Source organism: Eucyclogobius newberryi, unplaced genomic scaffold (genome assembly GCF_026437365.1).
Source record: "Eucyclogobius newberryi isolate DKJ021-1_F unplaced genomic scaffold, fEucNew1.0.hap1 SCAF_9, whole genome shotgun sequence".
Taxonomy (NCBI): Eukaryota; Metazoa; Chordata; class Actinopteri; order Gobiiformes; family Gobiidae; genus Eucyclogobius; species Eucyclogobius newberryi.
This window is the reverse complement of record NW_027316532.1, coordinates 17755095-17767395: the sequence shown is the minus strand read 5'-3', so window position 1 is coordinate 17767395 and position 12301 is coordinate 17755095. Positions and strand designations below refer to the sequence as shown.

At 40.3% G+C, this 12301-nt stretch overlaps 1 protein-coding gene across 1 annotated transcript in view; it reads left to right on the top strand.

The window, feature by feature from the left end:
* The window catches only part of dennd1b (DENN/MADD domain containing 1B), a 223272-nt gene that overhangs the window by 109123 nt on the left and 101848 nt on the right, over positions 1-12301 (top strand). The window lies entirely within an intron of this gene.

Here is a 12301-nt window from a genome sequence, read left to right as displayed (position 1 = left end):
TATTGAGCGTGTGATTGGCAAAGCAGTGTCATCTCCATGGAGACAAGCAGGAGGAAGAGGCCACAACCCAGAAAAGTGACACAGTGCACCTTTAAGTTGACTATTTATAGAAACTGTCTATGATCAAAACACTGACATTTTGTACTTTTAAACTAAATCCTGCCAAAAGAAAGAACATTACACTTTATTCATTTGATTTAGTTAGTTTAATAATTATATTCAATTAGATTTATGATGATAGTTTAATAATTATATAAAGTCTATTATCTGAGCCACAGGGGGCAGTGCAGAGACCTGAGCACAGGACTATGTGATGGTACTTCCTGGTTCTGGTCAGGACTAATGTGATGGTACTTCCTGGTTCTGATCAGGACTATTGTGATGGTACTTCCTGGTCAGGTCAGGACTAATGTGATGGTACTTCCTGGTTCTGATCAGGACTATTGTGATGGTACTTCCTGGTCAGGTCAGGACTAATGTGATGGTACTTCCTGGTCACTTAGGAAAAACTTAGGACAAGACATTTTGAAAAAAGAAAGTCAAACGTGGCGTTGCCACTTCGATTCAACATGGCTGACTTCCTGTTTATCATACAGCGATGCTGCCAGGTGTGTTTTACTCGTCAAAGGTAGCTCTGTCAATGTCCCAAGTTTCATGTGCCTAGGCCAAAGACTAAGAGTTTCATGTTTTCTCTTTTTTGAACTATGTGGCACTGTTGCAACGGGCGTTCTCACAACCTCCATTTTATTGGAGTTCAGGGCGAGCCGATGGCGTCTATGTCCCATGTGTGACTTTCTTCAATGTTCAGAGGGTCAAAAATGCCCGAGTATAAACATAGCATTAGGAATGTATTGTACCTTTTATTCGCAAAATATTATTAAAAACTAGATAATGTGCAATGGCTGAAGCACATTATCACTAGTTCTATATTTTATTGTTTTATTTATTTATAGAAAAATATATCATATGAATGTTTTGAGCCGATATCCGATAAACCGTATATGACCCATACCGATGATGAGACCACAATTTTCACTTTTGTAAACATAATAACAGTTTTTAGTAAACAACACCTTTTCTCACGTGTTTCGGACCGTCCTGTCACTCAAAAACACTGGACCGACCTCAATAACGAGCTGCCGACCCAGAACAGTGTGTTTGTATTTCAGAACAGTGTATTTTCAGAACAGTGTGTTTGTATTTCAGAACAGTGTATTTTCAGAACAGTGTGTTTGTATTTCAGAACAGTGTATTTTCAGAACAGTGTATTTGTATTTCAGAACAGTGTATTTTCAGAACCGTGTATTTGTATTTCAGAACAGTGTATTTTCAGAACCGTGTATTTGTATTTCAGAACCGTTTATTTGCATTTCAGAACCGTGTATTTGGGCCTCAAAACTTCTGCACAATTGATGGATACCAATGTCGTTCTGGGGAGAAAATGCACATTTTATCCGCACAACTGTAATATTCTAAGTGCAAGGAACTGTGGAACATACCGGCAAAGCTTTAACATCTCCACGGAGATGAGCAGACGCCTGAAAAGTCCCGCAGTGCCACTTTAAACGAGATAACACAGACTCTACGTCGTACAGGTTTAGTCTCTCTTTAGTCCTGGTTTAGTCTCTCTTTAGTCCTGGTTTAGTCTCTCTTTAGTCCTGTTTCAGCCTCTCTTTAGTCCTGTTTTAGTCTCTCTTTAGTCCTGGTTTAGTCCCTCTTTAGTCCTGGTTTAGTCTCTCTTTATTCCTGGTTTAGTCTCTCTTTAGTCCTGGTTAAGTCTCTCTTTAGTCCTGATTTAGTCTTTCTTTAGTCCTGTTTTAGTCTCTCTTTAGTCCTGGTTTAGTCTCTCTTTAATCCTGGTTTAGTCTCTCTTTAGGCCTGTTTTAGTCCCTCTTTAGGCCTGTTTTAGTCGCTCTTTAGGCCTGTTTTAGTCCCTCTTTAGGCCTGCTTTAGTCTCTCTTTAGTCCTGCTTTAGTATCTCTTTAGTCCTGTTTTATTCTCTCTTTAGTGGAACATACCGGCAAAGCTGTAACTTCTCCACGGAGACGAGCAGACGCCTGAAAAATCCCGCAGTGCCATTTTAAACACAGACTCTACATCGTACAGCTGTGTTGAAATGGCGTGAAAGTGACGTGCGCTGGCGTTTTGAAGATGAGATTCGTGGTTTTGGTGATTTAACTGATCATATTTTGGGGGTTCTAGTGGGAGAGACGAGCCGGGTCCAAACTTTGGCGCCCGTCAGCTCCTGATTGTGCCGCTTCGTCTATTGTTTAGGAGGCTGAAATATTCACCACGACTCGGTGAAGCCGCGGTGCAGCTGGAGTGTCGATCCAGACCGTCCACACTGCAACACATTTTATACCAACATCGTAGAATTTTAATGGCGACTCTGAAATACATCTACATTTATACGGGAGATAAAAGTCGCTGTAGCCATCTTTTTATATATACATGTTTTAACAAAGACGGTGGTATTATTAAACCAAAATGTCAAAAAAAAAACAAAAAAAACATCAATAAATACATAAATAATGTACTTTATTTCTAAATATTCTCCATCTTGAAGCCTTCATTTTACAACCTTTATTTAGTCAATGTCTTTAAAAAGTCATATTTAACAATATAAATTATATCTGACTAATCAACTACTAAACAACTAAAATAATGGTTAGTTTCAGCCCGAATTTACATACAAAATGTAGTAAATTAATGTATAGTTCAGTAATATGTCCCGAATTATGATGTTAACATGAAAAAACAAAAGACGAGTTATGACAAAAAAGAAAAGGAAAGACAAATATACGGCTCTTTAAATATATTTTGTGAACCATTATTTCACTTTGAACTTGAAAATTTATGTAAAATGTTGAAGTACGTGGGACAAATGGCAGTACATATAATTAAATGTCCGTCTGTTTGTCCCATAATGCTTTGTTTCTGTTTACTATGGGATAAAAATATAAAGTATACATTCTCAGATCACATTTGAATAACTGACATGAAGATGTAGGAGGCGCAATCTTAACATTAAGTTCTACTGTTAATGCTGATTATGGATGTAGGAGTTACTCAGACTTAATTGTATATGATTAATCTGTCGGGCCAATATTTCCATCACATTTATATCTTTAGATGTTTAAAGACTCTGAGCGGTTCAGAGGCGATGGATTCTGCAGAAAAGTATCTTCTTATTTAGAAACTTCTTTTGTACTTTATGTGTAAGACATACAAGTTTCATATAAGGTATTTTATGTGGGGAAATGGCACATAATTATTTGGGGGGAATCTGAGAAATGGAGAAAGAGCGAGGTTTAATATGTGTACACTAAATACAGAACAATTATAGATGTTTAGATTTTTAATAATGAATTGAACTTGATTGTACTGAAAATTTGACACGTTATTTGAAGTAAAATGTTAACAAAAACTGGCTTTAAATTAGATTTCTTTAGTTCTGTTTTAGTCTCTCTTTAGTCCTGCTTTAGTCTTTCTTTTGTCCTGGTTTTGTCTTTTTTTGTCTTTGTCTTGGTTTAGTCTTTTTTTTAGTCCTGGTTCAGTCTCTCTTTAGTCCTGGTTTAGTTTCTCTTTAGTCCTGCTTTAGTCTCTCTTTAGTCCTGGTTCAGTCTCTCTTTAGTCCTGGTTTAGTTTCTCTTTAGTCCTGCTTTAGTCTCTCTTTAGTCCTGGTTTAGTCTCTCTTTAGTCCTGGTTTAGTCTTTCTTTAGTCCTGGTGTAGTCTCTCTTTAGACCTGGTTTAGTCTCTCTTTAGTCCTGCTTTAGTCTCTCTTTAGTCCTGGTTTCGTCTTTCTTTAGTCCTGTTTTATTCTTTTCATTGTCGGTTCAACTTGTGTTAAAACGTCTTTATCTCTCCGACACATTTATGGGCCGTGACCTCACCCACAAAAGTGAAGAAACACAGCTTCACTCTCAACGTTCACAGTGTGATTCAGACCTGTGCACGCTGCATCTCTGCTGTTAGCTGCACCTCTGCTGTTAGCTGCATCTCTGCTGTTAGCTGCACCTCTGCTGTTAGCTGCATCTCTGCTGTTAGCTGCACCTCTGCTGTTAGCTGCACCTCTGCTGTTAGCTGTATCTCTGCTGTTAGCTGCACCTCTGCTGTTAGCTGCATCTCTGCTGTTAGCTGCACCTCTGCTGTTAGCTGCATCTCTGCTGTTAGCTTCACCTCTGCTGTTAGCTGCATCTCTGATTTTAGCTGCACCTCTGCTGTTAGCTGCATCTCTGATTTTAGCTGCACCTCTGCTGTTAGCTGCATCTCTGCTTTTAGCTGCACCTCTGCTTTTAGCTGCACCTCTGCTTTTAGCTGCACCTCTGCTGTTAGCTGCATCTCTACTGTTAGCTGTCTCTGCAGTAAGCTGCATCTCTCTTTTTAGCTGCATCTCTGCTGGTCCATGTTTAGTCCTGACTCTGGCACCAGCAGGAGGCCAGTCCATGTTTAGTCCTGACTCTGGGCACCAGCAGGAGGCCGGTCCATGTTTAGACCTGACTCTGGCACCAGCAGGAGGCCGGTCCATGTTTAGTCCTGACTCTGGCACCAGCAGGAGGCCAGTCCATGTTTAGTCCTGACTCTGGGCACCAGCAGGAGGCCGGTCCATGTTTAGACCTGACTCTGGCACCAGCAGGAGGCCGGTCCATGTTTAGTCCTGACTCTGGCACCAGCAGGAGGCCAGTCCATGTTTAGTCCTGACTCTGGGCACCAGCAGGAGGCCGGTCCATGTTTAGACCTGACTCTGGCACCAGCAGGAGGCCGGTCCATGTTTAGTCCTGACTCTGGCACCAGCAGGAGGCCCTCTGGCACCAGCAGGAGGCCAATCCATGTTCAGTCCTGAGTCTGGCACCAGCAGGAGGCCGGTCCACACACTGATCTGTTGGATGCAGAGTCCACTGGTCTATATTCACCTGCCGACAGTGAAACATAGATCTGACTCGTCTGCATCGTTGTGATAGGACACATTTTTGCTGCGTATCAGCTGACCTAACGGCAGCATGTAGAGGTTGAACAGAAGGAGTCCCAGGACTGACCCTTGTGGCACGCCACAGGTCAGGGGTTGGACACAAAGTACTTCCTGTCTTCCAGATAGGACCTTAACCAGTTTAGGGCAGGGCCAGTGAGGCCCACCCAGTCCTCTAGTCTCTGTAAGAGGATCCAATGATGGACAGTGTCAAAAGCATGTGCGTTTCATGTGTTCATACATGTGTTGCTTGTTGCGTTTCGTGTGTTCATACATGTGTTGCTTTTTGCGTTTCATGTGTCCATACATGTGTTGCTTGTTGCGTTTCATGTGTCCATACATGTGTTGCTTGTTACTTTTCATGTGTTCATACATGTGTTGCTTGTTGCGTTTCATGTGTCCATACATGTGTTGCTTGTTACTTTTCATGTGTTCATACATGTGTTGCTTGTTGCGTTTCGTGTGTTGCTTGTTGCGTTTCATGTGTCCATACATGTGTTGCTTGTTACTTTTCATGTGTTCATACGCGTGTTGCTTGTTGCGTCTCATGTGTTCTTTGCATTACTCTCCTTGTGCCAGAACGAGGCGCTCTGTATCCCCGCCGGGCACGTTCTCCGAGACGGGCGGAGCCAGCTGGCGGTGAGTGAGGCCCCGAAGGCCGCCAAAACTAACTGCACTAACCGCCCGGGCCCCGCCGCCGCCGCTCTCTCTTTCCATTCCTCCTCGTGTTCTTTAACATACAACCAAACACAAAGCGCCCTCAGCCCCGGCGGCGCTCTCTGCGGCGGTGGTGGTTTTTCTGCTTTTCTCTCTTGGAAAACAATCAAACTTTGTAAATGATTAATAATGTATTGGCGCACGCTCGTTTCTGCCTTTTCTGAATATCAAAACGTCTTCTTTATGTTTTAAAAAAAAAGCGCAATTGTGCTCACGTAGTCTCTCTGATGCGCAGCCAGTTAACCCACTTTCACATTTCCAAGACGTGTTTGTAACGAGGCGAGAAAAGAAAAGAGCGCCAGCAAAAAACAAAAACACAAAAGACACAAAAGACGCAAAAGACGCACGAATTCCGAGAAAGCGCTGGGCTGTGATGAGAACGATAAAGACAAACAGGGGCGTTTTATTTACACCGCGCGCGCTCTCTCTGAAGGTACAAAGACGTTTGTTACGCTTGTTATGCTTGTTACGCTTGTTTGGTTTGTCTTTGGTTAGTTCTCGGTTCGGTTTGGTTTGTTCGTCTGTCAAATAAAGCAGGTTTATTGAAGTTACTGAGCAAAGATTGTACATCCTCACGGTTGTTTTCGCCTTGAAGAGACTCTGCAACCGGATGACGACTGACGCACTTTGTAGAGAGTTTGTGGTGAATTAAAATCATGTAATTATGAGAAAATAAAGCAGGTTTATTAAAGTTACTGAGCAAAGAGATTGTACTTCCTCAGTTGTTTTTGCCTTGAAGAGACTCTGCAACCGGGTGACGACTGACGCACTTTGTAGCGAGTGTGTGGTGAATTAAAATGATGTAATTATGAGAAAATCTCATTAATGGGTCTTGTTTATTGGCACAACGCCGTCGGCAGAGCTCACTGTTCTTCAAACCAAAGCAAAAACTCAAATTATAGACAATTTCTTCACAAACTTTCATCGTTGTTCAAAGCCCCTCACGTCCAGCACAAACCCTCCAGTGAGGAACTATTAATAGTTAAATCGGTCGTGTCGTTGCCTGTTTCGGAACGTTCAAGTGTGTTTTGGCTAAATACTTTTGCTCAAGAGCTAACGTTGGTCTCTTCACTGTTTTACGTATGAATATTTGCTCAAACAAGTACTGTATTTTCCGAAGTATAAGTCGCACCAGCTAAAAAATGCATAATAGAGAAGAAAAAACATATATAAGTTGCACTGGAGTATGAAATGCGGTTGCAAGTGTGAAAATAACAAATAATATCACTTATAAGTCGCTCCGGAGTATAAATATAAGTTGCACCCCGGCCAAAACTATGAAAAAAGGTGCGACTTATAGTTTGCAAAATACGATATTTAAACATGAGAAAATGACTAACAAAAAACACAATTTGTTTTTCTCTTTCCAAGACTCTGTGGAGTAATCAAACGTTGAAATATACGCAACAGATAAATATATAATGAGCCGGTCAAATGGGGCGTAATCGTGACGAGTCGCCTATTGAAAATAATGTATGTTGTATTTTGATCACTGATATTTGGTGTGAAAACGTTTGAGAACAAGTGGGTTCATTGATCTTTTTTTGCTTTAGCTTATTTGAAAAAAACTGCATTTTTAAATATAATTGCCATGATTTTGGTCTTAGTTTTAGCATTAGCTTATTTTGAAGAAAAAAAAAACAGCAAATTTTTTAAATATAATAGCCACAAATTCCGTCTTTGTTTTAGCATTAGCTTGTTTTACAGAACTGCAATACAATATAATAAATATAATGCCACAGCTTTTGTTTGATGTGGACTACGCAAACATGTTAGCATACCATTAGCATACCATTAGCACGATAGGAAATGGCACGTTTGTTCATTTAACGACTTCCCCAAAACCGCGCTGAAGCAAACCGTACGAAGCCCTTTTTATCTCCAACTTTCCCCGCAAACAAAAGCTAATTAAAAAGTTAAGACGCCGAACACACTCGCGTCTCATTGGCTGCAGAGACGTCGGGGAAGTGTAGTCTCTGTGTGGGCGGTCGCTCGGCGCTCAAACACAAAGGCGTTTTCCTGTAGTACGCGCGTAAATCGAATCGCTGCGCTGACCCTCCGCGGGGAACGCCTTAGTTTACTCCGGATAATCGTCACTTAACACACTCCGCGACCTATACGTTTCACGCCGGCGCTGAAAAGAAGCGGCTGTTTTGTTTTCCCGGCGACACTGGCAGACACTTAACCTATTCCCTTTGCTGCCGGATATTTACGGCGCTGCGTTCCGCTCGCATGGCGTAAACATGTTTTATTCTCCAGTTGCATTTGATCAGAAAAAGAGCGGCTCAACGCGACGAGCGCCGGCATGAAAGGCCCGGAATTAAAACGATTCACGAGGCTTTGTGTTTTTCCACAAACGGAACAACAACTTCTGCGACTTTAATGACGAGCGCGTTTCGTTGATTTTTGCGCTTCGTTCAGCTCGAGTTCGAGCAGTTTAATGATTTAATTTGATGCTGTAAAATCTACCTTGACGAATGGAAGACGAATGCGCCATCGATACTTTTCAGCGAATTCTAATATCTGCTTTTCTCTGCGGGGATGTTGTTTTTACCAGAATGTTCCACAGAATGTTGAGCAAACTAGTTCAAATACATAGTATATTGCCGACGAGACGGGAAAGTACGAGTAAAGTGAACATTTAGTTGTAAAAAGGCAGAACATTTTCATAATTCGTTCCCAAATCCGCGGCCAAATAAATCCTTTATAATCACATTAAATAATTAAACGTTTGGTTGACCAAAGGACTAATTGACCAAGGAACTAAAGGACTAATCGGCCAAAGGACTAATCGACTAAAGGACTCAACGGCTCCTCAGGCGATAAAAACAGCTGTATTTGAATTAAAAAATGAATAATATTCCAGACAAAGCAGCATTAATTTAGATTTAATTTGACTCAAACGGTTTCCTTGGTTACCTGTCGTCACGTGGCAAAAGAAAAGTTTCTAATTTGAGACGTTTTTGGGTACATTTTGTGTTTTAAATCTTCTTCTTCTCTTTCTTCAGTGTGCTTCTTTGATGTCTTTCCGTTCTTTCTCTTTTGCATGATTCACAGCGTCTTGTGTTTTTTCCGTGTATGAATGTACTTTGGTCAGTGCTGAAGGAAGTACTCAGGTTTGTCAAGTAAAAGTAAAAGCACAGATACAGGAGCAGAAAATGTGTCGCAAATAAAAATCAGAAGTAAAAGTACGTCAATAAAATTGTACTTTTAGAGTAAAAAAAAAGTATGGGCTGAATTTTTCCCAATTTCCCAATGTTTCTAGACTTTTTAATGTATATATTTTTACTGTAGTCAGAATAGAGTAAATAAAGTATGTTCTAAAATCACACAAAGTAGATTGAACTTTTTAGCCCTTTTTAAAAATGTAGTGGAGTAAAAAGTACAGATATTTGCTCTTAAATGTAATAAAAGTAGAAAGTATTAGTTGTAGTAAAGTACAGTAGGCTAAACACTAGCTAACATAGAGCTAATTTAGACCTAATGTAAAGCTAATGTAGAGCTAATGTAGGGCTAATGTGGAGCATATGTAGAGCTAACATGTAGCTAACGTGTTGCTAACATGGAGCTAATTTGGAGCCAATGTGGACCTAATGTACAGCTAATATGGAGCTAATGTGGAGCTAATGTGGAGCTATTGTAGAGCTAATGTGTAGCTAACATGGAGCCAATGTACAGCTAATTGTGGAGCTAATGTAGAGCTAATGTGGAGCTAATATGTAGCCAATGTACAGCTAATGTGGCACTAATGTAGAGCAAATGTGGCGCTAGTGTAGAGCAAATGTGGAGCTAACTCAAAGCTAACTTATAGCTAATGTGGAGCCAATGTGGAGCTAACATAGAGCTAACAGTAGCAGCCTATAGAGTTCACACTGAAAGTATCTGTGGGATCTCTCTTTAGATTGGAGTGAAAAGTTTGAGGCTTTCTCTTGAGCTGATGGTTTTTTGACCTCCTCGACCTTTCTCCGCTCCCCGACTTTGAACCGTGCGCTCGTCCATCTTGTCCATACGCCGCTGCGACTGGCCTAAACAAGTCTCGCTCATCGCCCTGTTTCACAGCGGCAACCGTCACTCAGCGCTTTTGTCTGAGCTGCTCCTACAGTCCTTTTAATGCTTAAATAAAGAGACCGGGTTCTTTCTTCTTCTTCGTCTCTTTTCCACCGGAGACTTCACCCCGGCCCTCGAGTGTCGAGCTGCGATGGAGCCGTGATGGAGCCGCTCAGCGATTCACTCAGAACGAGCCGCTCAGCGATTCACACAGAACGAGCCGAGATGAAGAATGAATCATACAACAAAGTCCAGCAAGCGGCTCCTCTACCCTCTCCTCACCCTCTGCTACTCCTCTTCTCCTCCCTACTTTACTCTGAATTAATGTAAACTCACATCTATGCTGGACCATGAGTGTCGCCCCCTGCAGGACACTCTGTCCGCTCTGGAGAGCAGCTTCAGTGACAGACTGATCCACCCTCGCTGTGTGAAGGAGACGTTTCACAGGTCTTTCCTTCTGCTGCTGTCAGACTCTACAACAAACACTGTTATACCCATGTGCAATACCGACATACCCATGTGCAATACTCTGACTTAATGTCAATCATATTGGTGCAATATTCTCCGTCCATTTAACTGCTGTAAATAAGAGTGTTACTTTTGTTACTATTATTTTTTTTTTACTTTTTATTAAGACTATAAGAGCTTTTTCTATTAAGAGTGTTTTTTTTAAAGTTTTCTATAAGTTATCTGTTCTTTGTTGTTTACTTCTGTATCTACTTGTGTTGCAACACTGGACTTTCCCCATTGTGGGACAAATAAAGGCTTATCTTATAATTACATTGTTTTGCATTTGAATTATGTGAACTGAATTTCTTAAACATCCAATCAAGTTAAAAATGTTTTAAAAATATATTTTTAGAAAAATATTTTTTCTTGTCTTAACGTTACTGTTACCATCCACCTATTTTCGCCCTGTGCACAATGGTTGGACCCAAATGGCATTGCTTATTAAAAGAGGATCTTATGTTCCACATGCAAGTGTGATGCATCATTAGAAAGCTTAGGCCTTCTAGTTTCTGCAGATGTGCACATGAACACTGTCAGGGCTTCAGAACTTACACTGCAGAAGACCAAATATAAACAAAACATCCTTTTTTAGTCTCTCCTGAATATTGTCAATTTGTAAAGGTCCTGAGCATGACATACTTCATTGTGTGCTTATGCTGTTCACTGTACATGATGTTTATCTTGTTGACAACAACTGTGTAAAGTTTCAGATCTCTAGGAACAGGCATTTTGGTGCTGTTGACCTTTTTGTATCAAAAAGTATATTCGGAACAAGTGATCCAAATATGTGCCAACTGTGCCAAACTGTTTTGTTACAATTTTAGCTCCTCTATGATCATAAAACATACATTTTGATGTTTTGTAGGCCACTAATAGCAATTATAACTGCTAAAAAAAAAAAATGTGAAAATGTGTAAATATGAGTTTACCCATGAATTTACTATATAGAGGTTAAAAAAAAAAAAAAAAAATTATAATATTTTTATTTTATTTTTGTATTGGTATAATAATACATATATCTAACAAAATGCACGCCCAAAAGGCTAATAAAATCAGAAAACGTTATGCGCAAAATCCTGCCGAGAAATCTGGCTCTTTACAGCCTTCCCGGAGCCTTACGCACGAGAATACAGAAGATTCTGTGTCAATTAGGCCTTTGTCCCGCCTCTCTTTCTAAAACTATTCTCATTGGCTAGAATAATATGTCAATCAATCTCAGCTACGTCATTCGCACGCGGCGCTATTTAGATGTAAACAGACTAATCCATGTGCGTCGCAAGCGGCGCATTTTTTTTTGCGGAGGCTGTAGCAAACAAACCCGTGGACAGAAAAATTCGTGGATGGTCTCATTCTGTAGGTAACAGTCTGAAGAAAAGAAGGATATCCAACATTATTTTATAGGTCAAACAGGTCATTTGTTATGGACGGAGAAATGCGCCGAACAAGCGCATTCTCGTCCGGCGAGAAACGAAGAAAAGTTTGTTTACTTGACAATATCTCAATCGTATAACTTCAGGAAAAATACAAGTGGATATTGTTTTTCAATGGTACCTTACCTGAGTACAAGGATGTACAGAATTAAAGCCGTTTTGTCCGTCATAAACAGCAAACAGGTAGGACATGCGTTTGTAAAAGTTGAGACTTTCTCACAAACTATTGGCAATTGCTTCTTGGGGCATATTATTCAATGTAAATCAATGACATATTCGTTTTGTTGAGAAAATAAGCTTTCAAATGATGTATGGCTTGCTGGTATTGACCACGGAAATAAAAGTGATGATGTAAGAGAATATTTGAGATTTAGAAAATGTTCGCCGGCGGACAGGTGGGTGGTAACAGGTTAAAATGTCAACAGTTTTCAAAATTTTAGTCTTAAATTCAGTGTATGAAAAAAAAAATTCATACACTGAATTTTAATCATTCATAATGAAGCAAAACTCTGGGATTTGATGTTCAAGTGTAAAGTATTAAACTCTCTCAACCTGATCATTTACAAAAGGTGAGTTTAGATTTGTGAACGAGATCTTTGGTTTGTCATATTTAACATATTTAATGTGTGT